Consider the following 21,893-nt stretch of genomic DNA (forward strand, 5'->3'; position numbering starts at 1 on the left):
TTGAATTTCTGATATGAATTTTGATGGATATAACCTTCAATCGCAGTTGAAAGGTTTGGAATCTTGAGTCTCGGTCAAGAAACGCTAAGCAATACGAGCTTAAAACCTAAACTAGGCCAAGAATACACAAGCACAAGCTTACGTAAAACTTTATAAATTTCAAATCAATCAATCATACTTTTCATTAAACACCATCACGTATTTATAAGCTAAATAATTAGCCTAAAAATCGGTAAAACAAATTCTAATCTAACTAGGAAACTAACTCTAACTTGTAAAGATAATATTTTGCAAATATGATCTTTAAAGTTAAGCTTATCTTATACTAACCGAACTAAACTAACAAAAATATCCTAATAAATTCGGTCATCTAATAATAAACTAAAAATAACAATAAAAATAATTATAATAACAATATTGATGCCTTGGAACCGCATCATACTCCCCCTCTTGAAAAAAACTTGTCCTAAGTTTTAGCAAATCATGGAACCAAGATATCATCCAAATTAATCGAACATGAGCTAAAAGAATATGTCTCCATCCAACCACGTCATGCTTATATTTTACACCAATGAATGCACCACAAACTTCAATTGAATGCTCCAAAATTTTAATTGATGACACACCTTTGTCAATGCAATCAATATAATGGAAATAATACGTGAAAATATTTGTATCCCAATTATCACCATAAAAGGAAGTTGTAGAAATTTGACTTTTTGCTACCAACTTAGATAGTTCAAATGTAACCTCCTCGTCAACAAAACTAGACAAATATACACTTTTGTGCTCCATAATTTCTTTTTCTTCTACTAGTTGTTCATGAGATTGCTCTAAAATTGGATTTGTAAGATTATCACTCGGTAAAGATACAATCTTTTCCTCGTATATAGCCTCAACAATTGGTTACTCTAGTTTCTCTTTCTCATAAGACATATCTTGTACACCACATCTCACGTCACGAATTTGAAAACGAGCATCAATTCTATCCAAACATTCATTCATTTTCTTGATTTCCATCATAAATGCTTCAAACCAACTTTTATTTTCCATGTTTATGTGGATGAGAAAACACACAAAACCAGTCCAGAAATTGATCGAAAGTACGAGGACCAAAACCCAATGAAAACACCTCGAAAAATTCTGAAATTTTGGATACTGCTAGCCCTATCTGTCTAAAATACTCGACCAAAAATTCAGAAAAAAATTCCCAGCCAAGTAATCGCAGTTTATTTTTTTCTCAACAATGGCAGATTAATTTGATTTTTGACCAGGTGTAAAGAACGAACCCAGTTTAATAGCTATGCTTCTCGAAAAGTTCTCAAATTTTGCAGGTGAAAACTAGACAAAAAATTAACCAATTTGAAAAAAAGAATCACCTCAAAATCTTTAGAAACGAAGGAGAACCAAGTCAATCAATATGACATTCGAAACTGAGTTTTTTGACACAAATTGTCAAACTCGTCCCTCGTCAAACAGCAGCCACACCAATTTGATATGAATTTTGATGGATATAACCTTCAATCGCAGTTGAAAGGTTTGGAATCTTGAGTCTCGGTCAAGAAACGCTAAGCAACACGAGCTTAAAACCTAAACTAGGCCAAGAATACACAAGCACAAGCTTACGTAAAACTTTATAAATTTCAAATCAATCAATCATACTTTTCGTTAAACACCATCATGTATTTATAAGCTAAATAATTAGCCTAAAAATCGGTAAAACAAATTCTAATCTAACTAGGAAACTAACTCTAACTTGTAAAGATAATATTTTGCAAATATGATCTTTAAAGTTAAGCTTATCTTATACTAACCGAATTAAACTAACAAAAATATCCTAATAAATTCGGTCATCTAATAATAAACTAAAAATAACAATAAAAATAATTATAATAACAATATTGATGCCTTGGAACCGCATCAATTTCCCTAGAAAATTTGGGAGGGAAATTTGTGGGAAACTAAAAAAAAAAGGGAAGTCCCTCTTAAAATTGGCTGGAAAAATGGGAGGGAATTCCCACCCATGTGAAAAGTCAGATTTTTTTTTTTGGGTGGGAAAACTCCACCTCACCAAACTTTCCCACTTGTTCTACTTTAATAAAAAAGGGGACCACATGGTTTCCCTCCTTTTTAACTCCCTTAATCACTTAATCTTCACATGCATTAAGCCCCTTAAAAGTTTTGCCTAGGTTTGCGTAAAGTTGTACTTTGTTGCAACTAAAATGAACCGGAGGTAGTATATAGTATTTTAATAAGTTTGGAAATATTTTATAAAAGGAAAGTTTGTTTAATTAATTATTTTATTTAAGTTGGGGTATAATTTAAGGAAGTTTTATTTTAGTAAAGTTTTATTAGGAGAAGGATTAGTAAAGATTAAAAAGGGAAAGTTTATGAAGAAGGGTTTCTAGAGAAAGGATATAAATATTCAACAGTTGGGGCAAATCTAATTTTGCCTAGACTGGAGAAAACCCAAGGTAAACTTTCTATCTCTTCTCCTTTATTTTTCTTTTCTTTTTCTTTCTTTTTCCCCTTCTTCTTTTTCGGCCTTCACCACCGCCGGCCACCACCACCACCGGTGGGCCGCCAGCCACCATCAACACCAGCCGGCAGCAGCAGTCGGCACTGGCGTCGACTTGCTGTCCGATTGCTCCTCTTCTTCGAAAAAAAAATTAATTTTTGTTTTAATTCTAGTCCAAAATCGGTGCCCTGTATGAAGTAAATTACCCAACCCATGATTTAGAACTTGCTGCAATTATATTTGCACTAAAGATCTGGCGTCATTACTTGTATGGAGTTAAATGTAGAATTTACACAAACTATAAGAGCTTGAAGTATATTTTCACTCAAAAGGATTTGAACTCTCTCCAAAGGAGATGGTTATAGTATACGACGGATTATGACTTGGACATACAGTATCATGAGGGAAAAACAAATGTAGTCACAGATGCTCTAAGTCGTAAAATCAGTCATGGATTAGATACTTTAGTAGTGGCTGATGAGTTATGTAGAGAAATGAGGAAAATGAACTTAGAAGTTTTAGAATGGGGAGTACCAGCTAGCATTCTTGCGAATTTGACTATCCAACCAACCATATTCGATGAGATAAGGGAAAACCAAGAGACGTAAAATTGGATAAGATTCGTGAGAAAATAAAACAAGGCAAAGCTACAGATTTCAAAATTCATGAAGGTTGAAGTTTGAGGTACATGGTGTGTACCCCAAAAGTGTGAGGAAGTGAAGAGGAAGCTAATGGAAGAGGGACACAATACACCCTATTCAGTGCACCCAGGAGGGGATAAACTATACAAGGACTTGAAAAAGGTGTATTGGTGGCCTAGAATGAAGAATGAAGTTGCGGAATTTGTAGCAAAGTGTCTTACTTGCCAAAAGGTGAAAATAGAGCACAAAAGACCCCAAGGGATTGTGCAATCATTGAAAATTCCTAGATGGAAGTGGGATTGCATTTCAATGGATTTTATGACTTGCCTTCTAAAATCAAAGAGTGGAAATGACACCATTTGGTAGTGGTGGACAGACTTACAAAATCTGCGGTGTTCATACCAATGAAGGAGACTTGGAAGATGGAGAAACTTGCAAAAGCTTACATAAAAAATGTTGTGAGGTTACATGGAGTTCCAAAAGATATTGTATCTGACAGAGATTCCAAGTTTCTTTCAAAAATCTGGAAAAGTGTATAAGAAAACTTTGGTACGACACTTAAGATGAGTATAGCGTTTCACCCTGCCATAGATGGACAAACATAGAGAACCATTCAAACCTTGGAGGACATGTTGAGAGCTTGTGTTATAGATTTTCAAGCAGGATGGGAGGATAGCTTGGATTTGATTGAATTTTCCTATAATAATAGTTATCATGCGAGCATAGGAATGGCTCCATTTGAGGCATTATATGGGAGGAAGTGTCGTAGTCCAATCTGTTGGAATGACATAAGTGAAACAATGATTCTAGGGCCTCAAATGATTGAATATACAGTGAAACAAGTGAGGGAAATTAAAGCCAAGATTCAAGCAGCTCAAGATCGCCAAAAGAGCTACGCGGATTTGAAGCGTAGAGAAGAAGAATTTGAAGTTGGTGACAAGGTGTTGTTAAAGGTGTCACCAATGAAAGGGGTGATGAGGTTTGGAAAGAAGGGAAAGCTTAGTCCAAAGTATATTGGCCCATATGAGATACTACAAAAGATAGGCAAGGTAGCCTATAGGTTGGCATTACTCATGGAACTAAGCAAAGTGCATGATGTATTTCATGTGTCCCAATTAAGAAGATATATCCCTGATAAGTTTCATGTTTTACAACATGAAACCATTGAATTAGACCAAAGTTTAACCTATGAAGAGAGGCTTGTCAAATTTCTTGACAGTAAAGTGCGTAGTACATGCAATAAGAATGTTAAGATTGTAAAAGTGCTATGGGCTAACCAAGAATATGAGGATGCCACTTGGGAGGCAGAAGATGAAATGAACAAGAAATACCCAGAGTTGTTTCAGATTTGTTGAGTTACGGGGACGTAACTTGTTTTCTTTAAGCGGGTAGAATGTGGTAGAACTTCACGCTTTTTCCCTATATTTTTAGTTATTTATCCTTTTTGCACAATTTTAATGAGTATTTTAAGTTATTGTGTTCTCAAAGAGATACAAAAAGGTAAAGGTATGACAAAAGTACATCAATATTATACAAAGTGAGGAAAAAGTATGTTCGTTTCCCAAGTTTTGGGACGAAACTTCTGAGTTTTGGGACGAAACTTCTTTTAAGGGGGAGGAAGGTAGTCTGTAATACATCGTATTTTTATACGTATTTTATTTAAAATAATTATTTTGTGAAGTATTTAAATAATTTGAAATGTTTTATTTATAGTATTTTAATTATTTATTTTAATAAGTTTGAAAATATTTTATAAAAGGAAAGTTTGTTTAACTAATTATTTTATTTAAGTTAGGGTTTAATTTACGGAAGTTTTATTTTAGTAACATTTTATTAGGAAAGAGATTAGGAAAGATTAAAAAGGGAAAGTTTATGAAGAAGGTTTTCTAGAGAAAGGGTATAAATATTCAACACTTGGGGCAAATCAAACTTTGCCCAGAGTGGAGAACACCCGAGGTAAACTTTCTCTCTCTTCTCCTTTATTTTTCTTTTCCTTTTCCCCTTCCTCTTTTTCGACCTTCACCACCGCCGACCACCACCACCACCAGTGGGCCGCTGGCCACCAGCAACACCAGCCGGCAGCAGCGGCAGCCACCGGCGTTGGCAGCAGCCGAGAATGGTGTCAGCCTGCTGTCCGACTGCTCCTCTTCTTCGAAAAAAAAATTTGTTTTAATTCTTGTGAAACCTTAGATCTCGTTTTTAATTATGGGTTTTGTGATTAATATTATGATTGGTTATAAGTAGTATGTAATTTAATTTTTAGATTTTAATTCTAATTAAAAATCCCCAATTTTAAAACCCTATATTCATAAATTATTAATTATTGAAGGATTATGATTTAGGATGGTTTAAACCTTTGATTTAAGTGTTTTACAGCAATTACAACAAGTTTTCATTAATATATAATGCTGGAAATTTTGGTAGTACATTAAAAATCAAGTTTCTTTAAGGAAAGGAATTTTAATTACCCATTAATTGGGATTAAAGTAGGATGTTTTAAATATAATTTCAACTTATTTTAATTAAATTATGAAGGGTTTAATAATAGTATATATTGCTTGAAATTTGTGTAGAGAGGATTTTAATACTCTTCTATTATTTTAAATTGTAGGAGACTTCGAAGTGATTGATTTCTATTAGTCGTGGCGATATTAAGATCGTATTTAAGGTATGTTTGCGTACTTAGCATAATTTTGATGATGTAGTAGCATGCTAAATGTGATTAATTGATTACAAGTAGTATCATGCTAGATTTGGAATGGAAATTTTGATTTGGTTGTTACTGAAGATTGAATTATGAAGCATGATTTATTTGTGATGGATTAATGGTTGGAGAATAATAGTTTGGAATGTTGAATATGAACCACACTTTTATTTGTGGCATGATAGAAAGCATGTTCAATTAAACTAAATGTTTAATTTGGATTGGAATATTAAAAGAGAATTTTATTCTGGTACATATTATTTTTATTAATGCTTTAAGCATGAGAAATGAGCTATGTAAGTGTCTAGGTACACGAGGAAATAAATTGTATGTTGGTGCCTTAGTGCACTTAAGGTGTTTTTAACAACGAGGGATAGGATTTTTGGCGCATTAAGCGTTTAAGGTGTCTTTGACATCGAGGTAGATTTAAAAGTGGTTCAACATTAAATATTATGTGGTCAATAGTTCTTCAAGAATTTAATTAAAGTGTTTAATTGTTTAAATAATCATGATGTTTGATGTTGTTATGATTCGAGAGTCATCACCAAGTTAATAAATTGTAAAGAACGTAAAGTGGAGGAGATTACGCACTAAAACTCTTGAAATGTATATACCTTGAGTATGAACATATGGGGGGATTTATGTGACTTTATATTTGACCATAACTTCTACGGGAGTACAGGACGATGTACATTCCTTTTATTATTATGTGCAGGAATTCCCCTACTTACGAGTAGTTCTTTTATACTGGCACGGTTAGCTCCCGCGTTAGTACCCCTTTATTGGGGCAGGTTAGGGGGGAAACTCGTTCGATGCGTAATCAAAACTAAATAAATTATTTAGTTACTTAGTTGAAAAGTTTTGTTGAATGTTGTATGCTTGAAAAACAGGTGCAACAAGGTAAGTTGTGTGTTGATAGGTAGATGCATGTTAGTGTGTTTAAGTACGCTTATGTACTCAGCTTTGCTGATTGTGTGTTTGTATGTTTGTTGGCCTTGTCTTTACCTTGGCCCTATGATGACCCATTTTTAATGGAGAGTAGTGAAACAAGTAGAGAGAACCTTTTCAGGTGATGAACCATATTCATGATGGGCATGAGTGAAGAGCGAATCATGCTAGTTTCCACAAGTATATGATGTGTTATTGCTTTTATTTATTCTATGCTATTTTTATTGCGAGACTAACGTGAAGGTTTTTAAATTGGATTGTTTTGTTAAGGGCCTACAATGGTTCCAAGTTGTAGGTTTGACTTTATTTTACTTTGGTTTGACTTTACTTTCGTGAGTTGACTTTTTAAGTTGAGCCGTTTTAAAATATTTTAAAGGAGAGTCTTCCACCGTGTGTCTTTGATAGTTGCCTTAGCCGTTTTCACGGTGGCGGTAATATCTTAGATGTTCATATTTAAAGTGTTAAACAGACCAGAAACAGGTATTTCAAAAGAAAGGAATTTGTAGGGTGTTACAATTCCAATCATTTGACCTCACTAAATAATTAGCTTTCTAATAATTCCGAACCCTCTATCGGAATAATGCACTTGTTGAAGGACACCATTCCTTTCACCATTTTGGGAAGAATTTTCCAAAAGTTGTGTTCATTATGGGATAAACAAACGGTGAGACTGTTTTTAGCGGATGGTCGAAAGTTGGGACCATTAAAATCAATTTTTCCATTTATATATATACAAGTACTTTTTAAAATATCAACTTGTTATAGGCTTGTACCCATAGCTTTTATTATTGAACCATCAATATAAACATCATGGTTAATATTATACACTTACGATGATGCATGTGTCACATGTGCATTTATTTATAAATCATCAATCAATAACTATATACTAAAAGACACACCAGCAAGGACACATGTTATCTCCTGGTGTGAAAAAAAAAACTTTATTATATTTTAAAAAGATCTTTATACTAAAATGATATGATTATTTTCATTAATATAGTAGTAAATTAAAATAAAAGATTTAATATACTCCATATTTTTATACTTCCCTCGAAGGGAATAATTTGATTTTGGCAATACAACTCATTTAGAAGTTGTTGATTTCTTTACTGCCCCGAAAGGAAATAATTAAATTATGGAAATTTTGAATTTTGGTACTTCGAAAATGGACCTGATTGAATTTTCGCACCTGTAATACCCCGTATTTTTATGTATTTTATAAATTACTTATTTAATTATAAAATATATTTTGGATTCAAACTATTTTAATTATTGATTACCAGTAAAAATTGTCTTAATATTTGGGTCGATATATATATCTATTCCAAAAGTAGCCATTTTCACAATGTGATCAATCATCCTATTTACTTATCAATTTGGGCCAGTTATTTCTCCATCTATCATATTTCCTATAAGGCCCAAATAATTCTAACTTACCCTACTCTATAAATACCTATTGAATCCCTAAAATTTGCCACCCAAAAGTTAAATGGTCAAAACCCACCCCTTTCTTTTTCTTTTCCCTTTTTTTTCTCCTTTTATTTTCTTTCTTTTTTCCTCCTTCCTACAATGTTCATGGTTGGAGTTGTTTTGTTGTTGTTTAAACCATGGCTACCACCGGAGCCCACGACCCACCGGCGGCGCCGCCTAGCCAGCTGACAACCCACCAGCAGTCGCGGCCCACCGTGGCTGCCCCACAATCTCTCTCCTTAGTTTTATTTTATTTAATTTTAATGCTTGTTAAATTGTTATTTTTATTGTTTGAAATTAATTAAATTAGTATCAAAACTATGTTTTTGATGTTTTGAGCTAATATTTCAGATTATTAAGGTTGGTATAAATTTCAGATTTTAAAACCTAAGGTTTCAATTTATTTAAAATTGGGATTTTAAGGTTCTTATGATTAATTAAATTGGGGCTTTTGTTCCTATTGCATTTATATTGATTAATTAAGCATAAAAGTGATGTTTTGATGATTAAAGATTGTAAATTTTAAATAATAAAGTGTTTAATTTTCAAATTTCATAAAGTATTAAAAGTTATGGTTTTAATTTATTAAAGTATTGATTTTTAAAGTTCTTTTATCAATTTTTTTTGAGGTTTTGAATACCCATTGATTTTGATTAATTAACCAAGTATAAAAATATGGTTTTGATCAGTTTTTAAGGAGTTTTAAACAAAGTAATGTTTCTGGAATTTTATTTTAAGTAGTAGAATTATGATTTTATTGAAAGGGTTTAATTACCCATTAAAGAAAAGTTTAATTAGGGGTTTTTAAATAATTTTCAGATTATTTTAAGTAGTCTAAAGTGAATTTAAGTTGCTGGAAATTGTGTATAAAAGGGTAATTAATATAGTATTATTGTCCCTTTATTTAGGAGACTTGATTCGGGAATTGTTGTAGTGTAATCGACTACTTTAAGGGCTTGTTTGAGGTACCTTCGCGTACTTAGCATAACTATGTTAATATAATAGCAGTCTAAATGTGTTTGATTGATTACAAGTAGCATTATGCTAGGTTTGGAAAGGAAGTTATGATTTGGATGTTATTGGTGATTGGATTATGAAGCATGATTTAATTGTGATGGATTATTGAATGGAAATTAATTGATTGGAATATTATTTATGAACCACATATTTATTTATGGCATGTTAGAGAGCATGTTTAATTAATCTAAATGTGTAATTTGGTTTGGAATATTGAAAAGGAATTTTATTTATCGTTCATATAATTTTTATTGATGCTATAAGCATGAGGAAAGAGCTATATAAGTGTTAATGTACACGAGGAATAAATTGTATGTTGGTGCCTTAGTGCACTTAAGGTGTTTCTAACACCGAGGGATAGGATATTTGGCGCTTATGCGTTTAAGGTATCATTGGCACCGAGGTAGAATTAAAAGGGATTCAACATTTAAATATTGTGTGGTCACTAATTATTCAAGAATTAAATTGGTATATTTGATTGATTGAATAATTATTGTTGATTGAATGATTATGGTTTGAGAGTCATCACCAAGTTTAATAATCTGTAAATAATGTAAAGTGAAAGAGATTACACACCAAAACTCTTCGAACGTATACACCTTGAGTATGAACATATGGGGGGAGTTATGGGGTTTTATATTTAACCATTACTTCTACTGGAGTACAGGATGCTATACATTCCTTTTTATTATTATTATGCGCAGAAATTCTGCCACCTATGAGTGGTTTTGATGCTGGCACGGTTAGCTCCCGTTTCTGTAACCTCCAATTTATTTGGAGGAGGTTGAGTGGGAAACTCGTTCGATGCGTAATCAACGCTAAATAAATTATGTAGTTGTCTAGTTGAGAAGTTTTGTGGAATGTTGTATGCTTGAATAACAGATGCAGCAAGGTAAGTTATGTGTTGATAGATAAATGCATGTTAGTGTTTTATTTACGCTTATGTACGCAGCTTTGTTGATTGTGTGTTTTGTGTGTTTGTTGGCCTTGTCTTATCTTTGCCTTATGATGACCCATTTTTAATGGAGAGTAGTGAAAACAAGTGGAGAGAAGCTTTTTAGGTGATGGAGCATATTCATGAATGGGCATGAGTGAAGAGCAAATCATGCTAGTTTTCATAAGTATATGATGTGTTTAATGCTTTAATTATTTATGATATTATTATTGTGCATGACTAACACAAAGTTTTGAAGTTGGTTTAGTTTTTAATAAGGGCCTATGTTGGTTCCAAGTTGTAGGTTGGTTTTATTTTACTTCGTTTGACTTTGGTTTGACTTTACATTCGTTTGGTTGACTTGTTTTGAATGTTTTTGAATATAGTCTTCCGCTGTGTGTCTTTGATAGTTGCCTTAGCCGTTTTCACGGTGGCGATAATATCTTAGATATTCCTATTTAAAGTTTTAATCATGACAAAACATGTATTTTAAAAGAAAGGAATTTCTAAGGATGTTACAGCACCCGTTTAAAATTTATTTTTATTTTGATACCCGTCAAATAAAGTGTTAAATTATATGTCTAACAATAATAATAAAGTGATTCTCATTAGATGAGGGTTTGATAACGGGTATCTAAGATATGTCTAATTATATGTCTAATAATAATAATAAAGGGATTCTCAGTTCAGTTCAGCTCTAATAAGTTTATGTCTAATGACATTACAAATGATTTAAAACCAAATTTTATACTTTTAAGCTTATATTACAACAACGATAATAATAATAATAATAATAATAATAATAATAATAATAATAATAATAATAATAATAATAATAATAATAATAATAATAATAATAATAATAATAATAATAATAATAATAATAATATTAATAATAATATTAATAATAATAATAATAATAATAATAATAATAATAATAATAATAATAATAATAATAATATGTTTTAAAAATGTTTTCAGGTTCCATGTTTTTAATATATTTTTCATAAATATTTTAATTATATAGTATATTTTTCATAAATATTTTAATATGTATATTTGTATATACACATATATATAATAATAAATAATCAAAGATCATTAATCCGTAGTTAAAAATCACTAATCAACAAGTTCAGTTCAGCTCATTTCAATCAATGAGAACAAGCCCTCCGTCCATGTTCAGCTAGTGGGACCTAGGCATGGTCCTGCCACTTCCCAGCCACCCTTGGCCCCTCTCCCTGGGCGGTTGCGGGCAACCCCGATAACCACCTGTCAGCCACCAAAACACCAATTATCAGGTGCGCAAGCAACCACGACAGCAGCATGCCGCCACGGCCAGGCCGAAGCCTAGCCACAGCAGCCTGCCGTCGCGGCTAGGGACGAAGCCCACAGTCACCAAAGCCGTTGAACACAATTCTGCCGCCACCACCACCACCCGAAACTCCCTAATTCACCTCTAATTCGCCTCTCCATCACACCACCACCACCACCAAAATTACCCCTTGCAACGAAACATCCCCCCAAACCACCTAAAACAAACCAGAAAACCACTTGTTTCTAGGTTGTTTATAAACCCTAAATGGGTTTTATTTTTCCGTTTTTTTTCAGGTGGGTGTAGACACCCAAATGTGTCTCCCAAAAAAACAAACCCGTTGATGAATACTTTTCACATCACTTGATTATCGAACGAATTGAAAGTGTGAAAAGTCTTGTGATGCGGTCATTTTAATAAAACGACTTTATTTCTGTTTTAAAAAAACTACTCTATTTATGAAAATAGCCCGTCCAAATTATCTTGGTCCATAATAAAATTCCACTAATAGTGTAATTGGGTCGAGCTCGCAAAGAGCTTTCCAATGATATATTATAAGCCCAATTCCGATGAATAATGAGGAAGTTATGGTCCAAATACTAAATTGGGTCTGAAATAGTTTTATGGCCCAATGATCTAGTTGAGGGCCAATTAATTATTATTCATAAAATTATTGGGATTGATTATATTCTTCTAGAATAGTCTAGAAGGTTATTTTGAGTTCCAATGGCATTAGGATTGATAATTATCTTTTAGAAAAATAAAGACTTTGATTTGAAATAAAACAAGTGTTTTATTATGATAAAATTTGATTTAGAATTAATTAAAAAGGAATTTAAATCGCTTAATTATATTAAGAAGAGGATTCCGTACAAAGCGCGTTTTATCTTTTAACCAGCGTCAAACGACAAGCTTGTCGCCAAACGACAACGCCTGTCTCCATGCGTGATCCTTGTCGTCTCGCGCTGGGCTCTGTTGCTGGCGACAGGGGTCATTTTTATTCCGATTCAAATTCTGATTCTTTTCTATCGATTCCGGACTATTTTCTTATAAATAGGGGTCGTATTTTCTCGTTTTTATTAATCAACAATCATCTCATTGTAATTCTTGTCTTTAAGCTAGAAGCTTATTCTTCTCCCTCTTTCTAAACCCTCCCTTTTACAAAATTCCGCATTCACAAGTTCTAGACACACCTAGCCAAGTTCGAAATTGCCTCCGCCTTAGACGTGAAAGGTTGCTAATTTCTGAGGGTTTGGTCCCAAATCCCTATTTCAATTATTTAACTTAATTGTTTTATTTAATATTTTCCTTGAAGTTACTAACGCGTGTATTTTGTTATCAGAAAGAGATACGAGGAATCCAAGTAACTAATTTGATTACTTTGTTATTATTTTTATATAGAATTCATGCTTTAATTATTCCTAGTATCACGTTAGGATGTCTTTATTATTTCTAGTATCATGTTAGGATGTTATTTATTGCTTTCTAGTATCATGTTTAGGTTGCTTCCTATTTCTAAATATCATGTTAGTATCATGTTAGGGATAAAGCTTTGATTTTTATTGTTTAGTGACATGCTAGGATTTGTTATTAATCTTGTTAGTATCATGCCTAGGATCTTGATAATATTATTATGATTTATTGGGATTATTATTGTGATGATAATGATTGTTATGATTATGTTGCTTGATTTGTTGTTGTTATTGCTTGATCACGCCTTTTATGCATGCTTAAAGGGAATTTGTACTTGTAATCACGCTTTATAAGACAATTAATAATCTTGTTAGGGCTAATATGATTATAATTCAAGTGATCTCCAATAATAGATTTATTTGTGCATTAATATTCAACCAACATAGATAAACAAGTTTAGGATTAATATATTGATTGTATGTTAGTAAAAAAGCACACATGAATATGAGAAGATTAGGGCAAGTTCAATCTCTTTTAGGTTGGATTTGTACCTTCATCACCGAATATCCAGTCATGGTTCCAGACCATTATGGAGTTAGCGATCTCATGGATCGTGAAGGGGTGTAACCTTCACCCCGTGAACGGTTTACAAGTTCCTAAAACTTGTTAGAGAATCTTTTAATCTAGCTTCCTTCCCTTTGGACGCCACCATTTTTAAGTGTCTGATCACAGTGGGGCTCAAGTGTGAGATTCTTGAAATATTCCCTATAGTGGGTTTTAGGGTTTCGAGGGGCAACGAAAAGAGGAGGGTGGTTGTTTCAGGAGGAGGCCGGCGAACAGGGGAGGGGGTTGTTTTCGGCGAACGGTGGTTGTTTTAGAAGGCAGTTGTGTGGAGGTGTGCAGTGGTTTAACGGCTAGGTGGGCTCGCCGGCGCTGGGGGAATGTTTGGGCACCAGTAGACAAGACAGGGAGGGGGAAGGGTAGGGGTGAAACAAACTCGGTTTAAAACCGAACCAAATCGAAAACTGAACCGAATAAGAAAATTGGTTCGGTTTTTTTCGGAAGTGGTTCGGTTTCGGTTTTTTTTTAAAAAAAAATCGGAGTGTGGTTTGGTTTTGGTTTGCGAAAATTAAAAACCGAACAAAATCGAACCACACCGAAATATAGGCCCAATCTAATTAAACCCTAGCCCAACTCTGAATTACCCTAGGTATATAATGCAAAAAAAAACCCTAATCACTCTCAGCTTCTCTCTCTTTCTCTCTCTCCACCCTTTCTCTCTCCTTTCCTCTTCTTCGCTTCACGCCTTCACTCTCCTCTTATCTTTTCCTTTTTCTTTTCTTTCTCCTCTCCACCATTAATGAACACATTAACAAAATCTGCTTTCAAATTCGCCCCCTTCACCATCTATGAACACCATCAACTAAATTCGAGGTTTTGATTTAGATTACCATCAACTAAAGGTTTTTCATGTCAAATTCAACCATGAAAACTCTAGAAATTCAACAATGAAAACTCTAGATCTAGAGTTTTCATGGTTGAATTTGACCTTTAAAAGCCAAATTCGATGTTTTTTCGATGGAATGTGAGGTATGTCCTCTTTTTCTTTCTTTTAATTTGGTTTGAGTTTTTCTTTTTTCTACTAATTTATGCTAAACTTCTAATCGATGGAATGTGAGGTATGTCCTCTTTTTCTTTCTTTTAATTTGGTTTGAGTTTTTCTTTTTTCTACTAATTTATGCTAAACTTCTAATTTATGTCCAATTTTTTCTGATATTTCTGTACTTTTTATTCCAATTTTTTCTGATCATGTTAGAAAACTTGTTTAATTATGTTTGTAGGGATTGGTTTGGTTCGGTTTTGTTTGGTTCGTTTTTTTTTTTTTTTTGCAAAATTTGATGTTTATGGTGCTTGATATGAAAATTCGGTTTGGTTTGGTTTTTTTTTATGAAACCGAAATAAATATGGTTTGGTTTGGTTCGTTTTCTAAAGTAAAGTGTGCGGTGTGGTTATCAAAATCCAGAAACCAAATTAAAGTGGTTCGGTTTTAGTTTGGGCAAAAAATCAAACCGAAAACCGAACTTTCACCCCTAGGGAAGGGTGGCAGTGGCAGGTTGGGGGTTTTTTTTTTTTTGTAAAGTTTTTTTAATAAATTAAGTTATAAAATATTATATAATGGGCCCCACTAATGGAAAAGTTAATAGAACATAGACGGAGGTACCAAAACCTATAATTTTACACTTTGATGGAGACCAAAATAAAAAAAAAAAGTTTTAAACGGGTGCAAAAATTCAATTACGACCATTTTTTAGGGGCCAAAATTCAAAATTTCCTTAAATTTATATTGTTTTGTGTCAGCTTTAAGAATTAGACTTTATCTATTAATTTAATTATGTTAATTTCTATGGTTTTGTGTCAGCTTTAAGAATTAGACTTTATCTAGTAATTTAATTATGTTAATTTCTATGGTTGTAATAAGGACTTTATATGTTTTATGAATTTATGAACTATTTGAATGTTTTTATTGATTTATTATTTTATCATCATTTTTTTTATGCTTATTATTTTGACATATATTTCCTTTCTTGAAGAATATGGATACTACTCAAGTTCAATTTGCTATGAATGATGAAGAATTATGTATTGCTGACAATGTAACTACTCATACAATACTTTAAAATAAAATAAAAAAATCTCATTTGATGATGAAAAGGATTAACGCGAGTACCATATCGGGTAGTACAAATTTCATTGAAGGCTCTGGAAGAGCCATTATAAAATTGCCTTGGGGAACTAAAATTAAAATAATTGATGCATTATACTCCCCACTATCTAAAAGAAATTTATTAAGTTTCAAATATATTCGCAACAATGGTAACATATTGAGACAATCAATGATGAAAATAATGAATTCCTTCAAATTTACGAATATAACTCAAGGCACAAAACATGTTTTGGAGAAACTTTCTGCATTCTCCACTGGTTTATACTACACAAAAATAAATGCTATTGAACCTCATGCTATAGTAAAATAAAAACTAATAACTTAGTTGTTTGGTATGACCGGTTAGGCCATACTGGTTCAATAATGATGCGAAAAAAAATTACAAATTCATGTGGACATTCTTTGAAGAGCTAGCAGATTCTTCATAATAATTTTTCAATGTGATGCTTGCTCAGAAGGCAAGTTGATAATTTACCCATCACCAACTAAAATTAATTTTGAATCAATTAGTTTTCTAGAACGCATACAAGGAGATATTTGTGTGGCCATACATCCTCCATGTGGACCATTCGGATATTTTTTGGTTTTAAATGATGCATCAACTAGATGGTTACATGTATCCTTGTATAATATCAACTCGTAACCTGGCGTTTGCGAGATTACTTGCCCAATTGATTCAGTTACGGGCACATTTTCCAGATACTTCTATTCAGACTATTCGACTTGATAATGTTGGTGAATTTACATCTCAAGCTTTCAATGATTATTGCATGTTCATTGGGATAAATGTTGAAAATCCTTATAGCACATGTTCATACACAAAATGGTATGGCAGAGTAATTAATTAAATGTCTTCAGTTAATTGCTAGACCATTGCTTATGAAATCCAATCTCCTAATTTCTGCTTGGGGACATGCTATATTACATGCAACAACACTAGTTCGCATTATGCCAACAAGTTATCACAAGTTCTCCCCATTACAATTGGTTTATGGTTAGGAACCAAATATTTCCCATCTAAGAATTTTTGGATGTGCGGTGTATGTTCCAATAGCTCCACCACAACGCTCTAAGATGGGTCCTCAAAGGAGGTTGGAAATATATGTTGGATTTGAATCCCAATTAATAATTTAATATCTTGAGCCTACAATAGGGGATTTATTTACGGCTAGTTTTGTAGATTGTCATTTTAATGAGTCACTTTTCCCAACATTAGGGGGAGAAAAAAGAGAGTTGGAAAAGGGAATTAAATGGAACAATTTTTGTGTCAAGTTCTATGTGACTTAGTAAACAAAATTTAAATTGCATCAGAGATAGCTTGGTCAATAAATATATAATTCAACGAAGAATGATCCAAAAATAGGATTTTTCAATAAATGGGGAATTGCCTGCAAATGATACGGGATGGAAATGGGGGAATGTCTACAATCCCTAGGTTTAATCAGATACAATTTGAAGGATTTTGGAGGTTCATTGATCAGGGTTAAACGAAAGAACTTTATAAGTTTCAAAAAATGGAAGATACAGACCAAGAGATTGAATTTCAATTATTTGTGGCAAATTTGTCAAAAAAAACCTTTTAAATGCACTATTTTGCGAAAAAAAACCTTTTAAAAGCTTTTTTGTAAAAGAAAACCCAAACTTAATTATTTTTTGTTTAAAACAACCTTGCCCTACTAATACACTTAATTAACCTCTAATCTCTTCTAATTAACCTCTAATTCTCATTTTACTACTTAATAATTAAATTAATTTATAAATTAAAAAAGAAAACCCGCCCCCACCAGCCCACCACCATCCATCCAACCACCCCTCCCTTGACAGCAGCCCTCTCCCCCCATTTGAGCCGCCGGTGGCCCTACATCCCTTTCCCCTTACCCCCTCCTTTCTTCTTCATCAATTTCCTCCAAAAATTCCTAATTTCATCATTCTCTCTCCTAGCTCAATCATGGTTATCAATGGCTTCTCCATCTCAATTTCCTTAAATTATCTCACAAAAACCCTAATTTATCAATTGAAAACTTTAATTTCACCATGAATTTCTCTCTCCTCCTTCCACGGGAAGAGGAGGGCCCTTGCAGAAGCTTTGCCCGCCCCGACTTCTTTCGCGAGGAGCACTTCAACCTCCAAGGCGGTTTCTTGGGTATGGGTAATTTTTGTGGTGAGCTGGCGATGGGAGTAAGGAGGTTTGTTTCTTGGTGGTGGTTGACGACGGGAGTGGGCTAGCTAGTAGTAGGTTGTGGCTGGGGTGGTTTTGTGGTTAGCTTAGATGGGGGCTACGATTCTGGTGAATTAGGTGGGTGGTGGGGCTGCTGCTAGGGGAGGGGGAAAGGGAGTAGGTGGCTGGTTGGTGGTGGACATGGTGGTTTGTATTTTTTTTCTTTATTTAAAAACTAATTTTATTATTAAATAGTTAGAGAGTAATTAGAAGTAATTAGTGGTTAATTAGGTGAATTAGAGGTATTAGGTTGTCTTCAACAAAAATTAGATGAGTTTGGGTTTTCTTTTACAAAAAAGTTTTTAAAAGGTTTTTTTCGCAAAATAGTGCATTTAAAAGGTTTTTTTTGACAAATTTGCCATTATTTGTGGAAGCATATCAATTAGATCTTGGGTGATAAATTTCACTATCCCCAAATTGCCCTTCTCAATTTACAAAATTACCTTACATATTCCAAATTTATAAATAAAAAATTAAATTTTATTTTAAATAAGAAAAACTATTCTATCATTGGTTATAAAAAAAATAACTAAAAAATAACTGCTCTATTCCACATTAAAGAGAAAAATACTGCTCTATTAAAAAAAATGCTCCATCATATACTCTTCCACGTTAAACAACCCGTTATTCTTTTCAATTCTTTTTTAACAAAAAAAAAATTCTCATCAAGCTTATATGCTAATTGCTAAAATATGCATGTTATCCCAGATTTGTTTCCCTCTAAATAAGTCTCATAAGCTTTAATCCTCAAAATCTATAATATCATATGTACTTCTTAATTATATTGGCCTCATTAACGTTTCTAGAAAAACCTTAGGTTAACCCCAAAATTCATTATTTCGTTTAATTATAAACCATATAAGTCAATTGTCACTTTCAAGAAGCCATCTTTTATTTCAAGTATACATTTATATTAGGTTAATTTGATTATTCTCACTATTTTGATTATGATGACGATGGTATAAGTTGAATTTGTAGGAATTATTGATTGATTGACTACATCAGACTCCACCAAGAACACAAAATGACAAACATTCGCTTATTTTTCGAGTGACATAATCTTCAAAAAGGTGAATTAGTTGAATTTGCAGGAATTATTGACTTTTTGGTTGGTTGACTACATCAGACTCAACAAAGAATACAAAATCACGAACATTCGATTATTTTTTTAGTGACATTATCTTCAAAAGGTGAATAATCTTTTTTACTTTTAATTTTAAAAATAAATTCATATGCCATTAATCCACGGGTTTTATTGTTTGTTTGATGATAATAAAAGAAAATGGTGATTCTAAATTTCTAATAGCCTGATATTATATTTTGTGATTACAATTAGGATAATGTTTTAGGATATATAAACCTCATTCCTAATTTATATAAACCAATATAAATAATTTGTTTTATATTACAGAATGTCAAATTCACATTCTCCTTTCCATTATTTAAATCCTGCTTCTCATGTTAGAATGATCAGATTTTATGATATTCAACCTGCCAAAAATGATAAAGGAAAATATGCATGAAAATGGTTCTTCAAAATAAACCGGTATGTATAAATAATTTTTCTACTCCCACTTTATATTACACAAGCTAGGAGAAGAGTACGCGTGTACAATATAAAATTTATATACAGTTTATATAGTTGATAAAAACAAACTTTTTTTTTAACATAACTTACTTTAAGAAAATAGTAATTAATAATTAAAAATATATATTAAGAACACACCAGAAATTAGCCTATGTCATTGCTGGTGTGTCTTTTAGTATATAGTTATTGATAAACTCTCTTTATCTCTATAATTACCTGAATTTTTTATTTATTTATTTTTTTTTATAAAAAAAATCTCTCTCTGTCCAAAAACTACCTAAATGTCTACAGTTTATAGAGGGATGCAACTAAAAAAACAGAGGACATACTATAGTTAGCGCTTGTTCTCTTCATTTTATTTTTACTAAAATAAAATTATTTTTGTATTACTCTTCATATTTATTATTTAATAGTTAATGCTTCGGCTCAATGTGGTTCCAAGTAATGGTTTTCATGAGAGTTAACCGGACCTCCTTGTTCTTATTATATTAAATATCTAGCTTGATCAATGTAGCATGAGAGGTGTCTGATATAGAATTAATGAAATTTTATTTGTCTGACTAATCCCTGTCTTTGTTTGGGTTAGAATTCATAGAGCTCGTACCCTTTTAGTGTAGGTATGCTCCAAATCCTTCATTGGATCTCCTCCGAGAGTAGCATGCTTCAAGCGCGGTTATGTAAACTCGTTGCGCTGCATGATTAAAAAAATTGTATCAGTTTAAATTACACACATCTATATGTGTCAAATATATATACACATAATATTTATATGTAATATAATATATAATATAAATTAGTCTATGATTAAAAATATACAAAACTCCTTGTGTGTATAAGTTACACGATAGTATACACACCACACCAAAAGTCTTTTTTTTTTTTTTTGTGTGTGTGTGTGAAGTGGTCCTATATGTTTTTTGAAATAATATTCTTAGCTTTGTAATCTAAGTATCAACAATTTATGGTTCCAACTATATATACATTTCAGCATATTTTCCCCCAAAAATCCATCTTGATGTATACGCAATCTACAATCACTCACTAATGATGGTGGTATGAGTAGGTAGAAACAACACATTTTCACCCATACACGCTCATAACTAAACTCTTAGTTGACGCCAGTATTAGCCTTCCTTGGCTCCAAAGTTCTTCATTGTAACTCTTGCTTTGATCTAGGTGACTTCCCATACTATAATCGCTTTGTTTCCTAATCCTTTGATCATGTTTATTGTCAAAGAAGTGACATGTGGAACAACACTAAGTGATGTTTCTACTCAATATGGTGCCAAGTCATGATTTTCATAAGAGTTAAACTGGCCTCCTTGTTCCTACTATATAGAATATCTTGATCAATGTAACATGAGTGGTGTCATATTTAGGATCAATGAAATTTTATTTCTCTAACTAATTATCGTCTTTGTTTGGTTTAGAATTCATGGAGTTAGTACCCCTTGATATAGGTACGTCCCCAACTCTTTCATTGGATTTTCTTCGGAGTAGAAGGCTTTAAGGGCGGTTGTAGAACCTGGTTGCACTGCATAATTCAAAAAAAAAAAAAAAAAAAAAAATACCAGTGTAATTATATATGTCAAATATATTTACACTTAATATTTATATGTAATATAATATATAATATATGACATATAAATTTGATATATAATATAAATTTGTTTACCATTCTATGATTAAAAATATATATAGGACTCTTAGCGTGTATAATAAGATACATGATACTATACAAAAAGAGGGTTTTTTTTTTTTTTTTTTTTTTTTTTTTTGTGAAGTAGTCCTATATGTTGTTTGTAATATTGTATACTTAGCTTTGTAATCTAGATATCAAACATTTATTGCTCCAAATTATATATATACACATAAAAATAATCTCAAATGTAACCCATGACTTAGCCCGCTCTCCCCCTCCTCATCTTCCTTACATTTTTTAGAGCTACTTTGTCACATTCTCAAACCCTCCCTATCTTCACCTAAAATAAGAGATCAACAAACTACAAGATATCCTAACTAACATATATGTGTCAAATAAACGACTTTTGGTGGTACATAATAAAGTCTCCCTATGACTATATATGGTGTTTGACACCGGAACATCTTTGACTAATCCATCTATATTGTTGATAGACGCAGTTGCGTATTTATAAAGAATTTCTGCCTTGGCAACGACGTTACGATAATGAGCTTTGCTTTAACTAAGTGAATTATTAGTTTGGATGAGGTTGTCAATGTTGCATTGTTTTCTAGTTTAACTACTCTATTAGGATTTATCTGATCTTTTATCATTTTTGGATACCACATACAAAAATGGATTTGATTTTCTTAGGATATGCTAGAGAAAAATTTAATTTGAATATATTTGGTAACAATCTAATGAGGGAGTTGAATAT

This window comes from Chenopodium album, chromosome 2 (genome assembly GCF_948465745.1).
Source record: "Chenopodium album chromosome 2, dcCheAlbu1.1, whole genome shotgun sequence".
NCBI classification, from domain to species: domain Eukaryota; kingdom Viridiplantae; phylum Streptophyta; class Magnoliopsida; order Caryophyllales; family Amaranthaceae; genus Chenopodium; species Chenopodium album.